At 37.3% G+C, this 21,524-nt stretch overlaps 1 pseudogene; it reads left to right on the top strand.

Moving 5' to 3' along the window:
• Nucleotides 1-1,424: 1,424 nt before the first annotated feature.
• LOC116420496 lies at nt 1,425-2,224 on the top strand (annotated as a pseudogene).
• The last annotated feature ends 19,300 nt before the right edge of the window (nt 2,225-21,524 follow it).

Below are 21,524 nucleotides of genomic sequence, written 5' to 3'. Positions count from 1 at the left end.
ACCATCAACTGCCTCTTCTAATGGGCAATATTGGTCTAAGTAGAGGGTGTTGTGAGATGTAGTTTAATGATCCCATACCTGACTCATTTCCCTATTCTCTGCTATTTATAGTAAATATCAGAATGTCATACGATTAAATCATTAACCTATTCTGGGAGTGAAGTACATGATTTGGCCACCACATTTTATTCTGATAGATAACCCATGAAAAGCTTACTCTTCTCCTTATTTCTAACATTTCTCTTTGCTAATAGATTAACATCTATTCCTACCAGATATGGACACATGTTCAACAGATATTTAGAAATAAAATCTATAGTAGTATGATGGAGCCCTTTGTCAGTTTGGTGAAGCCTATGGCCCTTTCTCTGAATAAAAGCTGGTAAATGTACAAAATATCAAACATGAGATTTCAAAGGAAAATAGTTACATGGAAATAGTTATCAAAATATTTCTAAAATTAAAAAAAATGAGTTTAAGCTTTTTAAAAACAAATTCACAGACCTCTAAGTTAATAACCTAGATGTAGAACGTGGCTTCTTAAACTTTTTCCATTTGAAACCTTTTTTTCCCCTGAGAAATTTTTATGTGACCTGGGGTATGCAGGTATATTAACAAAAATCATCATTCTGTAAACTCCACATTCCCTTATAAGATCCCTATATGGGGACCCACAGTTCAAAAAGCTATGGCAGGGGTCCTCAAACTTTGGCAGCTGAGGACGTGTATCCCCCTCACCCAGGGCTATGACATTTCTTTATTTAAAGGACCACAAAACAAAGTTTTTGTTTTTACTATATTCCAGCCCTCCAACAGTCTGAGGGACAGTGAACTGGCCCCCTATTTAAAAAGTTTGAGAACCCCTGAGCCTCAAATGCTCAAAAATATAAATTAGCTTTGATCTCTGTGCTTCAAGTTGCATCATTTTGTTCTTTCTTTTTCCTTAATGAGCTCCCAGCCACAGAATTCAAGAATTTATAAATGCAATTTTCTGCACTCTACTTCCCCTTGTACTTTATTGATACTTGGCAAACACTAACATTGCTTCCTCTTAAGTGCTCCTTTAGACTTGGCTTATGTGCTACTTGTACTCCAGATAAAGAAAGGATCATTTCAAATATCTTGCTGTAGAGAATGTAGATCAGGGAAATCCAGTAGCGCCAGAGAATTGGGGTTACGCCCAACTAATGAGCCCGAGCACTGAGCAGTAACAGCAGCTGTCCAGGCTTAACCCTGCATCAGCACCCAGACAGCGCCTCATCCCGTAGAGATGAAGGAGGTACCTCTCTATTCTCCTGGCTTGTCTTTGTCCTCCTTTCCCCCCCACCCCACCCCCACCCTCACCCACCTCCCTCAGCCCTCGGCTCCCGCAGAAGCCTCCTCCCCTGCAGCAGACTCACTTCTCACTGAGCCTCCCCTCCTCCGTGCTATATACCAGCTCCCCCGCAGTTGATCCCAAGATAATCAAAGTCACTGTGAAGACTCGGAAGGAGAAGAAGTTTGTGGTGCCCAAAATCAGCTCTGTCCAGCAGCTTCACGAAAAAATATCCAAACGATTCAAATCCCATCCTGATCAACTTCTGGGATTTTTTTTTTTTTTAAGATCAAGATACTTTGAGGCATCAGGGAATGCATGATGCTCTTACTGTTTATCTTGTCATAAAAACACAAAAAGACTTCAAGATCATCCAGTTCAGCAAACAAACACCACTGGAAGCAATTCTGGCACATCAGCATCTCCACACCAGGTTTTACAAATAGTAACCTCTGATTTAGGAGACTTCGGAGATCCTGCGCTCTGAATGGTTTAAGCTTAAATACACCTAATTTCTCTGAACTACAAAGTCAAATGCAGCAGCATCTCAAGTCCAACCCTGGAATGATGGTCCAGACTAGGGAAAATCCCTTTGTTCAGACCAGGTTTTCAAATCTCGACCTCATGAGACAGGTAATAATGGCAATTCTCAAATGCAGCACCTAATACAGGGAAATCCAGAGATAAATCGTATAATTAACAATCCAGCTATAATGAGACGAACACTAGAATTCATAAGAAATCCATCAATGATTCAGGAAATTATGAAAAATCAAGACAGAAGCTTGAGTAATTTTGAAAGGATACTACATAGATATAGTGCTTTGAGGCTTATGCATACTGATTGATATTCAGGAACCAATGTTGAACGCAGCTCAGGAGCAGTTTAAAGAAAATTGTTTATATTAACACTTAAATGATCAACTTTGGTGATTTTTCTTTAACAATCCAAACCTTGTTACTCTAACTTATTCAAATGCCCTTGTCTTTATCACAGGTAACGATGGCAAGAAGTGTTGGTGACATGACAATTTAGACACCAAGGAATTGCCTATAGACCCTTTATGTTCCATTATGTGAAGTACCATGTATGCCCATCATTGAGTAGATCTGAATCAGAGTGACCAGGATCATGGGGAAACATCAAATCAGGAGAATTCAGGCCAGGAACAATCTTTAACATCTTTGTTTCTGTATAGTCTGAGAAGCTGATGCAGGGGGATCTTTCAGAAGTACAAATCCAAAACATATTTTGTGTGATTTCATATATATAGCTTATGGCAAATTGCTTACCTTTCCGAGAAAGGAGGGGAAGGAGAAAGAGAAAGGGAGGAAGAGAACTTGGAACTTGAAATTTGTAAAAACTAAATGTTAAACTAAAAACTAAAATGTTAAAATTTGCATTTACATTCAACTTGAAAAAAATTAAAAATCATTAAAAAAAAAAAAGAAAAAAGAAAGAAAGAAAATCCAAAAACATCCTGAAAATGTCTAGGCAATTTTAATATTCACCTAAATCTAGGCTGATTCCATAACCAAGATCCAAAAAAATTTTTTTACACTTTGGGGTAGAGCTTTTTCTTCCTTCTTTTTCTAAGGCTTAGCAAAATACAATGAAGGGGGTAATTCATATCAATTGGTATTTTTACTGCATTCATAAAAATTGTTTAAAAAACATTTTGAGTGAATTTTTTATTTAATGCTACTACAATATTACTATACCAAGCTTATTCAGGAGACATTCAATTTTGGGAGATTTAAACTAAACAAAGAGGCAGCTAAGTGGCTAAGAAGAGAGAGTAATAAACTCTAGAATAAGAGTAAATCAGGGAGTCCTGATCAACTGTGAGCATAACTGATGTGCTCACTCATTCATGCCAGACACTTTAAAAAAATGAGACTTCCTTTCGATCTATGGCCATAGAGTTACACCTAAAGATTATCAGATTAGGAGTGTAGGCATTTACAATAAATTTTTCATGCCTATAAGCCCATGAAGGAAGAAGGTATATTTGACAGAGTAGTTCCCTGTGATGTGTAGTAGGTCAAATCTTCAGGGAAGTTTATTCATTTGATTCTAAGAGCTACTAGAATAATTCAAATATTTGGTGTTCAAGAGAAAATTAGTAAGCTTTCTGATCTTTTCTGACCCCAATATCATAAAGATCATAATAGCTGAATCTGCTGATTCTGAATCTGCTGAATCTGCAGCTGAATCTGCATCTATTTGCACTGTATTTAAAAAATTGAGATTTGGATGCAGATAAATCAAATAAGATTTTTTTGAACCACACAAAGAATAGTGAGTACACTTTCTAGATAAACATATATATCAAAATATTTGTTCTATAATAGTTATGACCAAAGTCACCAACGAGGTGATCAGATTAAGTGGTAGATTAAGTACCAATTGCCTTTAAACTAAATCACCTTCATACTAGAAAGCATCATTAAGCTGCAGAGTCTTTGGCTACAAATAAAAACTAAAGGGATGCAAATGTGCAAAAATATTTGTGGCAGCCCTTTTTGTAGTGGCAAGGAACTAGAAACTGAGTGGATGCCCATCAGTTGGAGAAAGGCTGAATAAGTAATAGTATATGACTGTAATGGAATATTACTGTTCTATAAGAAACAGTCATGAAGATTGTTGAGATTAGGAAAGGACCCCAAAAGATTGGGGTCATAGACCAGTGTCGAGAAGTACCTCAAAAGAATTTGTAGGCTTGAAACCATAGCCAAGTCAAGGAGCAAAGTTCATTGTAATTGCAATGCCAATTGAAGCAGGCTTAAGTTCCAAAAGAATTTATCGAAGGACCCAAGAGAAAAGAGATAAATTTATAGGAAAAAGTTGATCAGAGCTTCATGTTTCTTATTTCCTAATTTCATGGCTTACAAGGAGATTTGAGGGGTGATCTATTCACTATTGTCACAGGGATCCACAGATTATCTATCTGATAGTCAGTAATGTTTCTAGTTCAATTCTAAGCCCAGAAAACTGAAATCATTGACAGACAGATTGTTAGAACAACAGCATTCTTAGGTCAGGGGGCCAAATAGGAGCTATGTAGGGGCCAAATAGAAGGAAAAAAAGAAATAATTAAAAGTGAAGTTGGTATGGAGATTACTAGGGACAATAACCAGGAAACCCACCTAGAGGAAGACTTGGGGGGATGGGGAAGTAAAGGAGGCCATCAGGAATGTCTCATATCCAGACATAATATTTAAAAGGCATTAAGCATTGAGGATTAAGCATTAAGAGGGTGCATGCAGAGTATAGATAATAATCTTAATTGTTAATAATTACTATTAATATAATATAATAAAATATTAATAAATACTATTAGTAATAAATTAATTAAATCTTCCCTCACAAGGGAAAGCTTTTACCCAATTAGTAAAGGTAACAACAAAAACCAAGAGCAGTTTGAAGGCCTGAAGAAGGGACATATGTGTAAAATCCATCTGCCAGTCCTGCAGTGGGTGTGTACCTCTCTTCTGGATGGGCCTCAGGAGCAGGGGGGTTTAAAAGCCTTTCAGGATTTACTTGGGCACAAACTGGGCAGGCCTGACAGACCTGTTTAGTTATTTCTCCTAGTTTGTAACCAGTGAAAGTAGGTTTCACAAGGGATTAGAGGGCATTTTTTCCCAAGTGAGTAGCTTGGTGTAGGTCATAGAGAAGTTTCCATTGGCTGGTTTAGGGATTAGAAATTGGCCTGAAGTGTTTGAAAGCACCCAGAAGGAGAAAGAGGGTATTTAGCAAGGACTTAGTCTTGGGAGCTATGAGAGGGTATAGAATTCAGGGATCTGGGGAATTAAAGGGGCAAATGGGCAGCTGAATCTGCAAGCCTGTTTCCATTGGCCAGAAGTGAATCCCCCTTCTGGTGTCCTTTACAAAACGACAACTTGCCATAAATGTTTTGCTGTCAGAATTTTCTTTTCCTCCCACATAGCCCCATGAGCATGCAAAACATATTGGAATCTGTATAGATGTCCACTCTCATTCCTTTCCCAATTCTAAAGTTCTGGTGAGGGCAAAAACATTCTGCATCTGGTGGGAGATTAGAACCTCCAATGGTTGGTTTAAGGTGAGCTTAGAGGCTTCTTCAATTATGCAGGAGGCAAAGAAGCACCCAGTTTCTTTGAGACGTAAACAACGGGTCTGGATGGGGTTCCAGAGACTGAGCTGAGACCCCTAGAACCTGGCCCACCTTCCATCAATATACAGTGGGAAAGGTTTTAGGTAGGGCTAAGGCCAAGGCAAGAGGTCAGTTTAGCTTTCAGGGTCTTAAAAACCTTGGCCTGATCAGGGCCCCCATTCGAGGGGAATTGTGTCAGGGCCTGGACTAGAATCACATAGGGGCTTGGCAATAACCCAAGTTAGGTATAAAAGCCAGCCATGCTCAGGAAAGTACACAGCTGTTTCTTAGAGAAAGGTTCAGGCAGTGATAAGGATGCTGGGCTCATGATTTCTATTGACCATTTGCTCTGATTATAGAAATTTTCTATAAGAGGAAAAAGCAGGGATATGATTATAATAGCATCAAAATAGCTTCTTCAGGCTTCAGCCTGAGAGCACATACATGACAGGATAAAATAAACCCTATTTCTGTTTAATAACCAATCATGCAGTAACAATTCCAACTTATAGTCAGACTCAGGAATAATCAGATGGGAAACAAAGAAACAGAACTGGGAAACTGAGTCAGAAGAATCCCACCTCAAGCAAAGCCTAAAATTTTCCTCCCAACTCTTGCCCAGATAGACATCCACCTGTGACAGCTCAGAAAAGCATTCCTCTGAATAACTCATGGCATTTCTCACCAATGGTGGGTTACTGACTTAATGATCAAGCAATCAAATTCAAAACTCAAAGAATATCAATTACAGTTCCAAGAAGTTTTATATCTAATAACAGATTCTACTCATCACAGCTTAGGGCTAGATACATTACTTTAAAAGTTTACCAGGACTTAAATACATAGGAGACTTTGTTTAACATGTTTTATATATTTCAATTCATCCTTGTGCAAAGGATTGATCATTAAACAACCTTATAGATTCTTAATAAATATATTCCTTGTTTAGAAGCTATAAATCCTACACAGGCTCATTTCTCAGGGCTGATGACCTTACTTACCCTGATGGTTTCAAGAAAATTGTCAAGCTGACAAATTTAGACAATTTGATGGAGACCCCAGCATAGGGGCTAAGTTTGCTATTGGCCATCCCAACTGTTCTTAGAGTTCTCATGGGCTGTGCTGCTTGATACCTCCCTCTATTCTGTGAAGGGGAAAAAGGTATTGCACACCTCATACTTGGAGGTGAACTGATAAAGTTTTCACCTCATCCTTCTTGTTCTACACACACACAATAATTACCAATTTTAGGTTTAACATGATGACTATACTCTAAATAACTTAGTTAACAATTTTAGAATTTTCCTAAAAGCCAAATAGTCTTAGCTGTAATTTCTAATACCTTAAATAAGTTTCCCCTTTGTTTTAGGGAGGAAACAAGACAATTCTTAAAATTGAGATAGAACAGATTTTAAAATTCATTTAACTTTAGTTAATGAGATTCCCTAAATTTTGATTAAATATTCTAGACAAACTGAATTGCCATTTGGTTATTTTCCAATTCATGCAGGTCATTTCTCTTTTGTGAGCCAGGAAAAGAGTTAAGATGCCAGTTTTTATTGATAGGGCCCTCAAAAGTCTGACTCTAGATAACTCAAAAGCAGACTGTTTGTTACCGGAGAGAGTCTTTAAAGAAATTGCGTTTCTGTTTTCCTAAAAGTTTCCAAACTCTTAAATCTTCTGTTAACACTCTCAGTGCAAATAGGTTATAATTTACATATCCCTTTAGTGGCTTTAATTAGAGCTCCTTTAAAACTGTTTTTAGTATCATATCTCAAATAACAAATTTCACTGAATTGTTCTTTCCTCTATACACTATTCTCCTAGTCCTGGAGAGACCTTAATTTAGTTGAATTTGCTTCCAAATTACTTTACACACACATAGAAATCATTTATTTCAACACTGGCATTATATGCATCTAAAAACCCATGAAGTTATCAAATATGAAGCAATTCTATCCAATAAAGCAGCTAACATTCATATAGCACATTTTATTCTAAGCACTTTTGCTATCATGTGGCCTTCACAACAATAATCATTATTATTTCTCTTTACAAATCAGAAAACTGGGCAGAGATAAAATAAATAATCTGCCATGAATTACATAGCTAACACATATCCCAACTGAAACAGAAAATGGTGGGCTTGCCAAATGCAGAGCCTGACTGGCTTTCTCCCCTCACACTGCCATGCTGCTTGCTGCCAGGGGCACCCAGATTCTTCCTAGGCAGATGCCGGACAGAACCTGCTGAAGGCTGGAGTGACTGGTGCCAGGATCTCCCTTTGATGATAGTTTCAGGTGACAAGGCTCAGGGATTGCTGACCATGGGGACTAACCCTGACTCCATCCCCAGGCCCCCAAGCTGGCTTGGAGAGGTGTTTGGGCAAGGTTATGTGGGGTCCCCCACAGCTATTGCTGCTTCCCTTATTTCTATAGATGAGGCAGAATTTGACTTTCCCTACAGTTCTTTAGCATTCTCTTTTCTTAATCTGATCTGAGATGAAAGGAGTTAGCAAACAGAGGAACCTGGGCTATATTGATCTTGTTAGCAATTCCCACAATTGAGATGCACTCAGGACTCTGGGGAGTGGAGAAGAGAAGGTCCCTTAATAACTTCTGGGATGCTTTTCCAAAGGAGCAGAAGAGGATTCTGAACAAGATAGGAGTCAAGGAAGGGTTAGCAAAAAGTTGCTATTTATCTAGTTTGTTGTGTTCCCTTTTCTTTTCTATCAGAATGGGGTAAATTTCTGGAATTATTCCCAATATTTCAGGAATTTTTTCTCGCAATCTTAAAATGACTAATTGCCAAACTTCTTGATCACTGCTCTCAAAGCCTTGAGAATATGCTAAGATGCAATTTTAATTTTAATTAACAAACTTTGTTTCTGTAACCCCAGCTTAGCCAGAGCTGAGGTCCAAAGGAAAAAAAGTTAGATTTTTTCCCCCTTTTTTAAGGTGGAAGTCATAATCTTCCTAGCATTATAACTATAGCAGAGAAGTTTTTTTTTCTTGCTGGCTGCATTTTAAATCTTTCCAGATAACAAAATCTAGCTCACAGGACAAACATGACACAGACATTCAGCACAGAAATGTAGACAAAAACAAAAATGACATGAAAGAGAACTCTCCTATCTTTGCCAAAAGCCATAAAATTTCTTTTTTTTTTCTTTTTTTCTTTTTTTTCTTTTTTTTCTTTTTTATTTAATAGCCTTTTATTTACAGGATATATACATGGGTAACTTTACAGGATTAACAATTGTCAAACCTCTTGTTTCAATTTTTCACCTCTTACCCCCCCCACCCCCTCCCCTAGATGGCAGGATGACCAGTAGATGTTAAATATATTAAAATATAACTTAGATACACAATAAGTATACATGACCAAAACATTATTTTGCTGTACAAAAAGAATCAGACTCTGAATTATTGTACAATTAGCTTGTGAAGGAAATCAAAAATGCAGGTGTGCATAAATATAGGGATTGGGAATTCAATGTAATGGTTTTTAGTCATCTCCCAGAGTTCTTTCTCTGGGCATAGCTGGTTCAGTTCATTACTGCTCCATTGGAAATGATTTGGTTGATCTCATAGCTGAGGATGGCCAGGTCCATCAGTACTGGTCATCATATAGTATTGTTGTTGAAGTATATAATGATCTCCTGGTCCTGCTCATTTCACTCAGCATCAGTTCGTGTAAGTCTCTCCAGGCCTTTCTGAAATCATCCTGTTGGTCATTTCTTACAGAACAGTAATATTCCATAATTTTCATATACCACAATTTATTCAGCCATTCTCCAACTGATGGACATCCATTCAGTTTCCAGTTTCTAGCCACTACAAAAAGGGCTGCCACAAACATTCGTGCACATACAGGTCCCTTTCCCTTCTTTAGTATCTCTTTGGGATATAAGCCCAGTAGTAACACTGCTGGATCAAAGGGTATGCACAGTTTGATAACTTTTTGAGCATAGTTCCAAACTACTCTCCAAAATGGTTGGATTCGTTCACAACTCCACCAACAATGCATCAATGTCCCAGTTTTCCCGCATCCCCTCCAACAATCATCAGCCATAAAATTTCTTTGTCAAAAGCTATCCTATAGCACTTTGTCTTCTCTGGTGTCCCAGAGAAGGAGAAAAAGTGGCAAAGGAACTTTTCCAAAATTTTCAAGAATTTCCAAGTCTGGGCATCAAGGAGCAAGGAAAACTTGCTCAGCCTGGAGTTCACAAAGACCCAGACAAGCCTTCTCCCAATGGTGTCCCAGCTATAGGGTTGGAGAAGAAAAAAATGGGGGACTTACCTTGATAAGGAGAGAACCAAGCCAGGGGAGGCCAGAATCTCCCCATATAGGCCATCCAAATGTTGAGGTTGGGAAAGGTCCCAAAAAGGTTGGGATCATAGACTGGTAATGCAAGGTGTCTCAACAGAATTTGCAGGCTTGAACCCATATCCAAGTCAGGGGACAAAGTTTATTGTAATTGTAACGCCAGTTGAAGCAGGCTAATTTCCCAGAAGAATTTAGCCAAAAACCTAAGAGAAAATAGATTTATAGGACAAAGTTGATCAGAACTTCATGTTACATATTTGCCAATTTTATGGCTTACAAGTAGGTTTGAGGAGTGGTCTATTCACTATTGTCTCAGGGACCTGGTTATCACTGACCCACAGATTATCTCTCTGATAGTCAGTAATGTTTCTAGGACTATTCTAAGGCCAGAAAATTTTGAAATCATTGATAGATTGTTAGAATAATAGAATTCTTAGGTCAAAGGTTCTCAGAAACACTACTATATCTTCCCTAAAATCTAAGAGAAGAAATATTATTATATTCCTAGGCCAGGGGACTTTTACAGTCATTGACAGATTGCCAGAACAATAGCACTCCAAGGTTGGGGTGGGGGGAACCTTGGAATCACAGATTCCAAAACCACAAGACTTTAGAATCACTGAAAGATTGTTACAAAAGAAGCACCCCAAGATCAGGGGGACCTCCATATTGCGGTCATATTTCAGATGATTTCAGAGAGGCCTGGAAAGACTCACATGAACTGATGCTAAGTGAAGTGAGTAGAACCAAGAGAACATTGTACACAGCAACAAGATTATACGATGATCATTTCTGTGTACACAACTGCAACAATGAGGTGATTTGGGCCAATTTCAATGGACTTGTAATGGAGAGAGAACCATGTGCACCCAGAGAGAGGACCTTGAGGACTGAGTGTGGATCACAACATAGTATTTTCACCATTTTTGTTGTTGCTTGCTTGCTTTTTTCTCTTTCTCATTTTTTTTCTTTTTGATCTGATTTTTCTTGTGCAGCATGATAAATGTGGAAATATGTATAGTAGAATTGCACATGTTTAACCTATATTAGATTACTTGGTGTTTAGGGGATGAGGTAGGGAGAAGGGAAGGAGAAAAATTTGGAATGCAAGATTTTGCAAGGGTGAATGTTGAAAACTATCTTTGCATATATTTTGAAAATAAAAAAGCTGGGAATACAGAAATTGTGAGGAAAAAAGGGGTAAAAAAAGGGGGGAGGAACTCTAAGGTGGAGGGAGGGATCCTAAAAAGGGAGGGCTGTGAGAAGCAAATGGTGCTCACAAGTTTAATACTGGGGAGGGAGGTAAGGGGGAAGGAAAGAAGAAAATAAAAGGCTATTATTAAAAAAAATTTAAATCCTTCACAAAATGAAAAAAAAACTGAAAGGCTAAAAATTCATATGTGCGAGTACTTGATTTCATCTGTGCCTTGTGAATTAAATGCTTCTAAGTACTTCATTGAGGAGACTATCATGACATCTCAAATAGTTCTTGACATACAGTTTTTTTTTTTATTTTTTTATTTTCTGCACTGAAGAAAAATATAAAGAACTCCTCAGGAACTCCTCAGTGTGAATAAACTACAGTTAACAATTTTGCTACTAATTATTAACTACAGAATTGAAATCCTAGCATTAACACAGATTTATCAAATAATAAAATTAATAGCACAATATGACAGTGAGTCTAACGGGAAACTGAGGACTTCTCAGAATAGTCACTTGATAATTTCAGACCCAGTTTCAAAAGTCTGTTAATCATTAAGGCTCTGGGAAGGAGAATAAAAGGCTTGCTCTTCTAGTAGAAATATCTGAGGTGATCTCTTGGACCTTTACCTAACTACTTAGAGAAGAATCTAACTATTTAATGGCCTGGAGACATTCTGAGAAGTCTATAAACTGGCTAATCTCTATTCGTTGATTGAGAAAGCCCAAGATAAACTAAGTGTCCTTGGTTATTCTAGCTATACTTACCTCTAAATAAATCTCCTTGTTGTGGGGGTTTCTTATAAAATTATTAACTAAGGTAGATTGAATTTATAACTTAAATTCAGTTTATCTGGGAATTTGGGGAAATGAAATAGATGCTTGTACTGGCTCAAGTAAACAGTTGTAAACCTTGTGAAACTGACCACCATAAATCCATAAGTTTAGGAAACTACACCTGCAAACAGTAAAACTGACCATATGGACCTAACCGGAATTTGGCAAATTTGTGCCACTAAGTGGGGAAGTGAGAATTGATCGATAAGGGGAGGAGGAATGTCATGGATTCTTGTGGACATGACCATATAAGTCACTTCATTCTCTGTGGAAATTAACCTCTCTCCATTGACGGAACTCCAGTGGAAGATGTTCGCTTCCTGCAAGATTCTAAAATAAACACTTCTATTCTTCACTTGAGAGATATCTCTGAGTATTTGTAAATTGGATTTGGCATACCACACAATAGCCTATAAACAACTTCCCTTTTAGTCTAACTGATAAAATTAAGAAAAATGCTTTTATCTAGAGTAAGAGCCATTTTTGGATTTTCTTTTAGAAAGGTGGCTTGAAAAAAAACTTAAGGATTTCCTTGAGAAACTACATTTCTTGGAAAGCAAACTTAACTCTTAGCTACTTAAGAGCATTGTCATCTACTATCCTGCTATAATTGGCATGATGATCCACCCAAGAACAGTGTTCCCTTTTCAAGGATTGCAAAATTTCAAGGTAAATGATCACAGGAAGGAAGACCTTTCCATACTTGACAGAAACAATCAAGGAAGAAATACAGTAATTCAAGCAATTTAAATAGATCAATTGTCCGTTGTTCTAGAAGGTTTAACCTGAATAATTTGTTGAACATTTTACAACTTCTTACTTCTTTAAGATTCTTTATAAATATTATCTCAAGTCTGTTGGGGTACTTTGCATGTTAGGATATTGGAGGCAGAGGGAGAAGGAGAGGAAGCAGGAAAATACTATGCCAGTTTAGATATTTCTCATCCTTAGCTAAAAATGACTTGGATTTAAAATATTAAATTAAAACCAATTGTTTCTGATGGTTTTGTAACTAAAATATATAGTATTAGCATAAAATACATTAATTTTCTTCTTCAACAACTTTTCTATTCTAATGAAAATTGTTCATGTCCTTTGATTATATTTTATCAGTGAATCTCTTAACATCATGCATTTGTGACAATTCCCTATATTTGTATATCAGATTTTATCAGTGATGTTTAATGAAAAAAATTTTCCCACTTTAACATCTTACATTCTACTTTAACTATACTGATATTTTTCCTACAAAAGTTTTTAATTTTATACAGTTTAAATTATCGATTTTGTTTTTACAAAGTTTCCTCTCTCTGGTATTTCCTTATGAATTTCTTTCTCCACAATACTAACTCAAGGAGCCTTAGTTTGAGAATCAAATGAGACAGGGCACGTAAGTTGCTCTGTAAATTTTAAAAGCTGAAAAATAGAATTATAAGAAGTTACTATTGTTGTCTCTGAAAGATTTGCCTAATTCTTTTCCAGGTAACTGGAGAGATTTCAAATGATTGTCAACTTAATTTCAAAAATACTGATATCCTGAATTTGGATGAGGAAGACAGAATCATGGAATAGCTTAGTTTTCAAATTGCCTTAATTTCAGATTCACATATAGTTTGAGAGATTAGAGACTCTTTTAATGACAATATAGTGTATCTGGATTGTAGAAAGTAAATGAGAGCAATACTATCACACCTTTGCATCTCTGAAATACTCTGTCCTGGAGTTTGGGGTACATCTTCCTTTTTTATCCTAGGTGCATTAATTTTGTTGTGCAAAAGTTTTTCAATTTCATGGAATCAAAGTTATCTGTTTTATCTTTTGTAATTCCTTCTCTTTATTGTTTGGTTAAGAATAAATCTCCGCTCTATAGCATAATTGTGAGAGGTAGATGATTTGCTTCTCTTCCAATTTTTTTAGAATGAATATTACAATGAAAGCCTGGACCTATTCTAATGATCTTTGATCAAGGCAAATTACTCCCAGCCTTGTTCAATCTAAACAAAGAATTTATCCTCACTCAAATCTGAAAACACAATGGGTTTGCCCATCTTACATAAAATTCCTTGTAATGTTAGGAGGGCTCTGAACATGATTAAGGAAAAAGTTCATTCAATCATTAGAAACTTAGCTTTCAAATGAAACCTTTAGAAAAAGGGGAAACTCCAGATCTTCCTTAATCATTAGTTATTAATAATCATTTCTCTCAATAACTTCAGTATTCTCTTTTTCACTAATAGAAGCTATAAGAGGTACAGTAGTATGGAGGTCCCCCTGACCTTGAGGTGCTTCTGTTCTAACAATCTGTCAGTTATTCTAAAGTCTTCTGACTTTGAAATCTGTGATCCGGAGTTTCTTCTCTGTCCCCCCTCTTGGAGTGCTATTGTTCTGGCAATCTGTCTGTCAATGATTATAACAGTCCCCTGGCCTAGAAATATAATAATATTTCTTTCCTTAGATTTTAGGGAAGATATATTAGTGATCCTGAGGTCCTCTGACCTAAGAATACTATTGTTCTAATAATCTGTCTGTCAATGATTTATTTTATTATTATTATTATAGCTTTTTATTTACAAAACATTTGCAAGGGTAATTTTTCAACATTGTCCCTTGCAATCACTTCTGTTCTAACTTTTCCCCTTCTTCCCCTCATCCCCTCCCCCAGATAGCAGGTAGTCCAATACATGTTAAATATGTTAAAGTATATGTTAAATACAATATATGTATACATATTTATACAATATCTTGCTGCTCAAGAAAGAGTTGATCTAGAAAGAAAGTTAAAAAAAACCTGAGAAGAAAAACAAATATGAAAGCAAACAATAATAGAAAGAGTGGAAATGCTATGTTGTGGTTCACACTCATTTCCCATAATTTTTTTCTGGGTGTAACTGGTTCTCTTCATTTCTGAACAATTGATTTGGATCATCTCATTGTTGAAGAGAGCCACGTCCATCAGAATTGATGTTCATATAGTCTTGTTGTTGAAGTATATAATAATCTCCTGGTCCTGCTCATTTTATTCAGCATCAGTTCTTGTAAGTCTCTCCAGGCCTTTCTGAAATCATCCTGTTGGTCATTTCTTACCAAAAATAATATTCCATAATATTCATATACCACAATTTACTTAGCCATTCCCCAACTGAGGGGCATCCATTCAATTTCCAGTTTCTTGCCACTATGTAAAGGGCTGCCACAAACATTTTTGCACATACAAAAATAATATTCCATAATATTCATATACCACAATTTACTCAACCATTCCCCAACTGAGAGGCATCCATTCAATTTCTAGTTTCTTGCCACTACGAAAAGGGCTGCCACAAAAATTTTTGCACATTTTTGAACAGCCGAGTTGTCTTAATTTGCATTTCTGTGATCAATAGTGATTTGGAGTACCTTTTCATGTGCTTTATCCCTCAAAGCCATAAATTACATAATTTGTAGATTGGATAAAAAATGTCATTATCTTTAAGTCTTCCAATGCCAAATGAAGTATCTTTCTGAGATCTATGACCCATGTGATACAACAGCTTCCCAAATTTCCAAGCTAGCATTGGCCTAGATTGGCATGAGTAAGCATTTGTACAAATGTGAGGCAATTGTTAAATCTTATAAATTCCTCCCTGAGAAAAGGCAACATATCACAGTGACTGGAGTGAGAGTTTCAAAATCAATGTGACTTGGGTTTGAGTTTTGCATCTAACCCATACTGGTTGTGTCACCCAAGGAAAGGCTATGAACCTCTCAGTGCTCTAGTCAACTTTCCAAGATTGCATTGCATAGAAGGCACTCTCCTACATTGATAAAGGTAGTTTTCTTGCCTTAGAGTTTCCTATATTAATGAAATAATGGATCTTATCCCTGTTCTTTCATATACTTTTGAACTGGCAGAGTTATCTTATTCTTTTGGGGATGAGTGTTGCACAGAGAGTTAAAAAACAGAACAAAGAAGAGTTGGGCACTTGATAATGGAAGCTCTGGAATCCAAAATATCATTATTGGGAAGGTCCTTAGATTGTAAAAAACAAAATCCAGAGCTGTTACATCCTTAGAATGTAGACCATAGAGTATTGAACTGTTGAATATAGAACAGAAGCCATCAGTACACTAAGAAACTTTAAATTAGACCTTAAATCAAAACACAAAACACTCAAAGATAGAGAATTGCAGAATTCCAGATCTGAAAAAGACTTTAGAATAACTAATTATTAATTATTATTAATCCTTTCCTTATACAAATATCAAACTAAAGCCTTCAGAAGTTAAATGACTTTCCAAGGTCATAGGATAAATCAATGTCCAAGTTCCAGAGTAGAGCCAAGGTCCATGTATTTCCCAACCAACATTCTTTCAGCTGCAGCCTAATATCAGAATTCAGTTCAGGGTATGCAGGATGGCAGATGAGAATAGCTTGAGGGTTCAAAAACATAGACAAGTCCATAGAGACAAAGGGACTTTTCTCAATAGTTGAGGAAAGGAAGAACAGGGAGAGTGATTAGACAACAAAGAAGTTGTAGGGACTTTTTGTTTTCCCCCAAAGTCCTTCCCCAATACACATATACTAAGTAGGTTTTGAAAATAATACCATTCCTGCTCAATAATGTTTTCACAAGGACAGATGTTGTCCATCAGTAAATTTGCGTGACATTCCTTCCATCACTTTTGTGAAAGAATGTAAGTGAAGAAAAAGAAGCTCATTATATTAGAGGTTCCAAGACATTTTCCCTTCAGCCTCCACTACCCTGTCCCACCCTAGGAGCCTGATGGATACCTAATAGAAAGGCTAAAAACGGTTTTCTTGGGAAAGTACTCATGACTTGGCACTATTTGTTTCATTTCCTTGAACTAAAACTCAAGACTCTGAACAAAAGGGGAGCATTGTTTGTCTGTTAGGAATCAGCATAAGGAGAGAAGAGAAGAATCTGAAAGTAATCCAGAGAGTGGAGATAGTTGGATGCAGATGATATGGCATTGCCTGAGCAGACTGAATGGTCTTATTACCCTTCTCTAGCTCTCTAGTATCCTACAATGGCCCAGAGACTCAAGCTGCTAAAAGAGAAAGGGTTCTGAAAGATGATCAACTTAAATCCTTAAGGCCCCCAAATAGGAAATTCTTTGGTCAGACACAAGGTCAAACAGATAGAGCTTAAGTGTCCTGACTCCAGATCTAGGATTCTTTTGAGTATTTACAGGATGTATCCATTATCTATACTGCAGAGCCTAGAAACCACCTCCAAATGCCTGGGAAGCATCTTCAGGACCCGGGATAGGGATCCCTCTTAGCAGGGAGAGAAGGGTTGTTTTCAATCCTTTATTGCCCTTATACCATCCTATCTATAGAGCAAGAGATTGGACATAGTATTACTACACATCCAGGAAAGTTTCTTAGCTGACTTCAAATAATCCCTATGTGAAGGGCACTGTTTTAGTGTCAGCTGTTGCAAGAACCCTGAGAAGTCTAAGGGGAAGCTATGGAAGGCTGGGGGGAAGGTTTGGAGAGCTGTCCAGGAAGCAAGGCTGGGCTGGGAGCTGGGCCAGCTGCCACAGAGGAACTCACTCGGCATCTAAGTAAACAAGAGGTAAGTATAATTCACCTGGGTAAGTAGAGAATAGCAAAGCATTCCCAGACCAGAAAAGGTAAAGAGGAGATGCAAAGGGGATGGCCCTGGGATCAGATCTGAGCCCAGAAACTGGAGGGTAATAGGGATGGGACTTTGAGATTCAGGTCTAGAGGCATTAGAGCTTTCAAAGGAGCAAAAGAGAGTGATAAGGTAGACCAAAATTTTTTAATTCTCTCTCCTGATTTTATTTTCCTGGTCAATTGTTTTTCCAATGGAATATTTCACTTTTTTCTATTTTTTCATTCTTTTGGTTTTATTTTATTGTATCTTGATTTCTCATAAAGCCATTACCTTCCATTTATTCAAATCTATTTTTTAAAGAATTCTTTTCCTCAGTGAGCTTTTTTTACCTCCTTTCCAATTTGGCCAGTTTTATTTTTTATGGCGTTCTCATTAATTTTTTGTATTTCCTTTTGTACCACTCTCAATTCTCTTCCTAATTTTTCATCTACCTCTCTTACTTGATTTTCAAAATCCTTCTTAAGCTCTTCCAAGGACTGAGACCAATTCTTATTTTTCTTGTGTGTATGTGTTTTGATCTTCCTTGTCACTATAGTAACTTTCTATGGTCAGAATCTTTTTCTGATGTGTGCATATTTTCCTAACCTAACTCTTTGTTAAAATAGGGCACTGTTCCCAGGTTGTGGGATGCAATGTCCCAAACTTCAGGGCTTTGTGCAGCTGTTCTCAAAGATCTTTCTAGGGACCTGGCCATAAGCAGTGGGCTGCTCTGGGTCTGCCTGCAGCAGGACTTCAGCCTGGACTCAGACCTTATTGTCACAGATCTTTTCTGCTGACCTTCTAAGTTGTCTTTAACTGGAAAATTCTTCTACTCTGTCTTTCTGTGTGTTCTGATGCTCTGAAAGTTATTTAGAGTTGATACTTAAAGGAATTTGGAGCAATTGGGGGAAAACTATGGGGAGTTAATGCTTTTACTCCACCATCTTGGCTTCACCTCAGAGAAAGAGAGAAATAGGAATCTGTGATCTAGGGAGGTTCAGAAGATACTAAATGGTACAATAGATAGAACTCTGGGTTTGGAATGAAAAAGTATTCAATTCAAATTCTGCCTTAATCACTTAATAGTCATAACTTTGGGCAAGTCATGTAATGTTTCAGTCTCAGCTTCCTCATCTGTAAAATGAGCAGGTTAGATTTATGGCCCCTAAGCTTTCTTTCCAGATCTAAATCTATGGGCCTATGATCACCATGTAATATTTGCTTTTCACAATAGTTTCTCCTCTTTTCCTCTCTTTCTCTCCAGATTGGGTCCCTAAACCACACGTCTGGAGGACCAAGGTTGAAATCCTAGCTCTCTGCAGCTTATTACCTGTATGACATCACACTTTTAGTCTTTTGGTTTAATTCTAAATTTCTAAGGTTCCTAGCTTAAGCTCTGAATTCTATGGCAGGGGTTCTCAAACTTTTGTTTTCAGTATCTTTATCCTATTAAAAATTATTGAGGATCTCTCCAAAGAATTTTTGTTTATCTGGATTATATTTATAGACATTTACCATATTGGAAATAAAAACTATTTTTAATTTGTAGACCCTCTAAAAGGGTTTCAGAGATCCCCGGGATTCTTTAGACCATACTTTGAGAACCACTGTTCTATGACATGCTTCCCAGCCCCTGGCAGAGAGATGCAGGATTCTATAGGTTCAGGGCAAGGCAGATGTTTCCAAACATTGTCAACATGTTGATTTCTTTAGTTTGACTCCACTTATTAATTCAATGGTATGGTGGGAGTCATGGCAAGGGAAGGGACAGTACATACTGGCAAATAAGCCAAAAAAAGCCTCAATATAATATTTTTAAATACATAGGGAAAAAAGACGTCCTGAAGGATAATGGATGGGGCAATTTTTTTTTACTACTTTTTAAAATTTAATAGCCTTTGTAAGAATAATTATGTGAAAGAGATACAGAGGTTTAAGAACCACCTTTCAATACCAAAGATCTAAGGATTCTTATGGGATTTAGTGAGGGAGGGGGCCTGGAAAAGGCTGGAGAGAATTTTCTCTGAGCTTCAGGAAAAATTATCCTAAGATTTGATATTACATTTTTGTGTTTTGTATATGAAAATTCTTTTAATTGTTCACAATTCTTAAGTTCATAATTATAAAATATAGTAAATAAATAAATAAATCATATGGTCCTAGGGTTTTTTATGTCACTATATCTTTTTTTTTTTTCCAGACCATGGGATTCTTCCTGATCCTTGTTCTCTTGGGAGGAATAGTCTGCAATTTTTTTGGTAAGTTTTGATCCCTTTCTCTTGGATTCTAGTCAAGGTATCTCAAATTGTCTACCTTCCCAGCACAGTGTAACATGGGGATTGAAGAAAACTGGGGTCACTAGGATCCCCAGATTGGAGGCTTCAAAGAACTGCTCTCTTGCCACAGGCTTCTCATTCCTTGAGGTTCTGCCTCTTAAACAGCCTTTAAGAACCTCCTTTCAATACCAATGATCTAAGGATTCTTGTGGGATTTAGTGAGAGAAGGGGCCTGGAAAAAGCTGGAGAGAATTTTCTCTGAGCTTCAGGAAAAGTTATCCCAAGCTCTAAGTTCCTAGTCTCTCAAGCTGGTGGTGCAGCAATGTGGATGATGTGACATGGGGCCTTGTCTTAAGCATAACAGGAATTTCTAGCTAAATCCACAAAGTCCTACAAAGCCAAGCCCCAAGGAAACTTAGAGTCCTCCCTTTGTGGAAAGCAGAAGGGCAACCATAACTGGGTAATCAATAATGCTTTTGTTGCTCTGTCTTCTAGAAGGGCACTGCAGAAGAATTATATCATTCACACAGCAGATATTTTTAGTCTAGGGAGACAATTATTTTGCTGATTCCAGGATAAAAACCTTCTGTTCAGAAGGTGAGAGTACAGGGAAGTAATTTAATGTCACATAATAGTTTAACCTAGCCAGCTTCACTCCTCTCCCACCAAATATTTATTTCACAATCACAAATACCAAATGGTCATGTACTAATGCAAAGAAGTAAAATGTGTGTGTGAAATATTACAGCCCATCCATACTTCTGCATTCTGGATTTGGAATTTCCCCAGTACCATGGAAGAGGTATGGATAGGGAGTGTAGAATTAGGGTTTGTTTGAAGCCCTCAGGTCCTTGGGTCTCCTAGTGCAATCTCACTACAATGAGGATGGGGTACTGACAAAGCTTAGGCTTAATGAACATCAATTCAGGTATGGGGTAAGGGTTACTTTCTTCTATATTGGGTGTCCTAAACCCAAGAGAGAACTGAAGTTGTTCTATTTTTGTTGCATAGCTTCTGTTTTGGAGAAGTTTGAGAGATCCCCAGGAGCTGCAAAACATTTCTGGTCCTCCATCTTGTCATTTGTATAACCCCAATTATTAATATTTTCATTATTGCTATTATAACAAATCATTATCTCCAGCTGCCTTCTAGCTCTAAATCTAAGAACCTGTAATATGTTAGATGTGTAATACGAGCATCCTGACTCCTTTGGTGTTTCATCAGATACCTTGCTTCTCAGACACTGTTTCATGTTCCTGAGCTGTGTGAGTTGTCTTGGAACCCTGGATTCCTTAGAAATGCTTCACATCTTTCTTGTGGAGGGAAACACCTTTTACCTACTATCTTTATTATGTCCTTAAGCTTTTGCTAAAGTACTAAGTCTTTAAGGGAAGCCCAGAGGAAAGGCTCCATCTTTGTACATTCAAAACGAGTCTTTCCTTTTCCCTGGAATTGGGTCATCATTGCCCCAGAAGCTTTATCTTCCTTCAAGGCTCACTCAGCTTCCACCTTCTTCATGACATCTTCCTTGATTCCCTCTAATTTAACCATAGAGATTGTGGTTCTCTCCCACTTTAAAGTATATCCTGTTTTCTCCTCAGTGTACATACTATGTCCCATCCCTAGTATAATGTAAGTTCCACAAGAACAGGGACTGTTTTATTTACTGTATCTTCATTGCCTAGAAAATTGTCGTGCATATAGTGGGTACTTCACAAATTGAATTCAGTGGAATGTGATCCTCACTCAAAGCCTGCAGGGTTATCCAAACTCCTAATGCTTCTCCCCATGTCATACCTCAGAGCAA

Source organism: Sarcophilus harrisii, chromosome 1 (genome assembly GCF_902635505.1).
Source record: "Sarcophilus harrisii chromosome 1, mSarHar1.11, whole genome shotgun sequence".
NCBI classification, from domain to species: domain Eukaryota; kingdom Metazoa; phylum Chordata; class Mammalia; order Dasyuromorphia; family Dasyuridae; genus Sarcophilus; species Sarcophilus harrisii.
The sequence above is the reverse complement of the archived record's forward strand: the minus strand, read 5'-3'. Positions and strand labels throughout refer to the sequence as shown.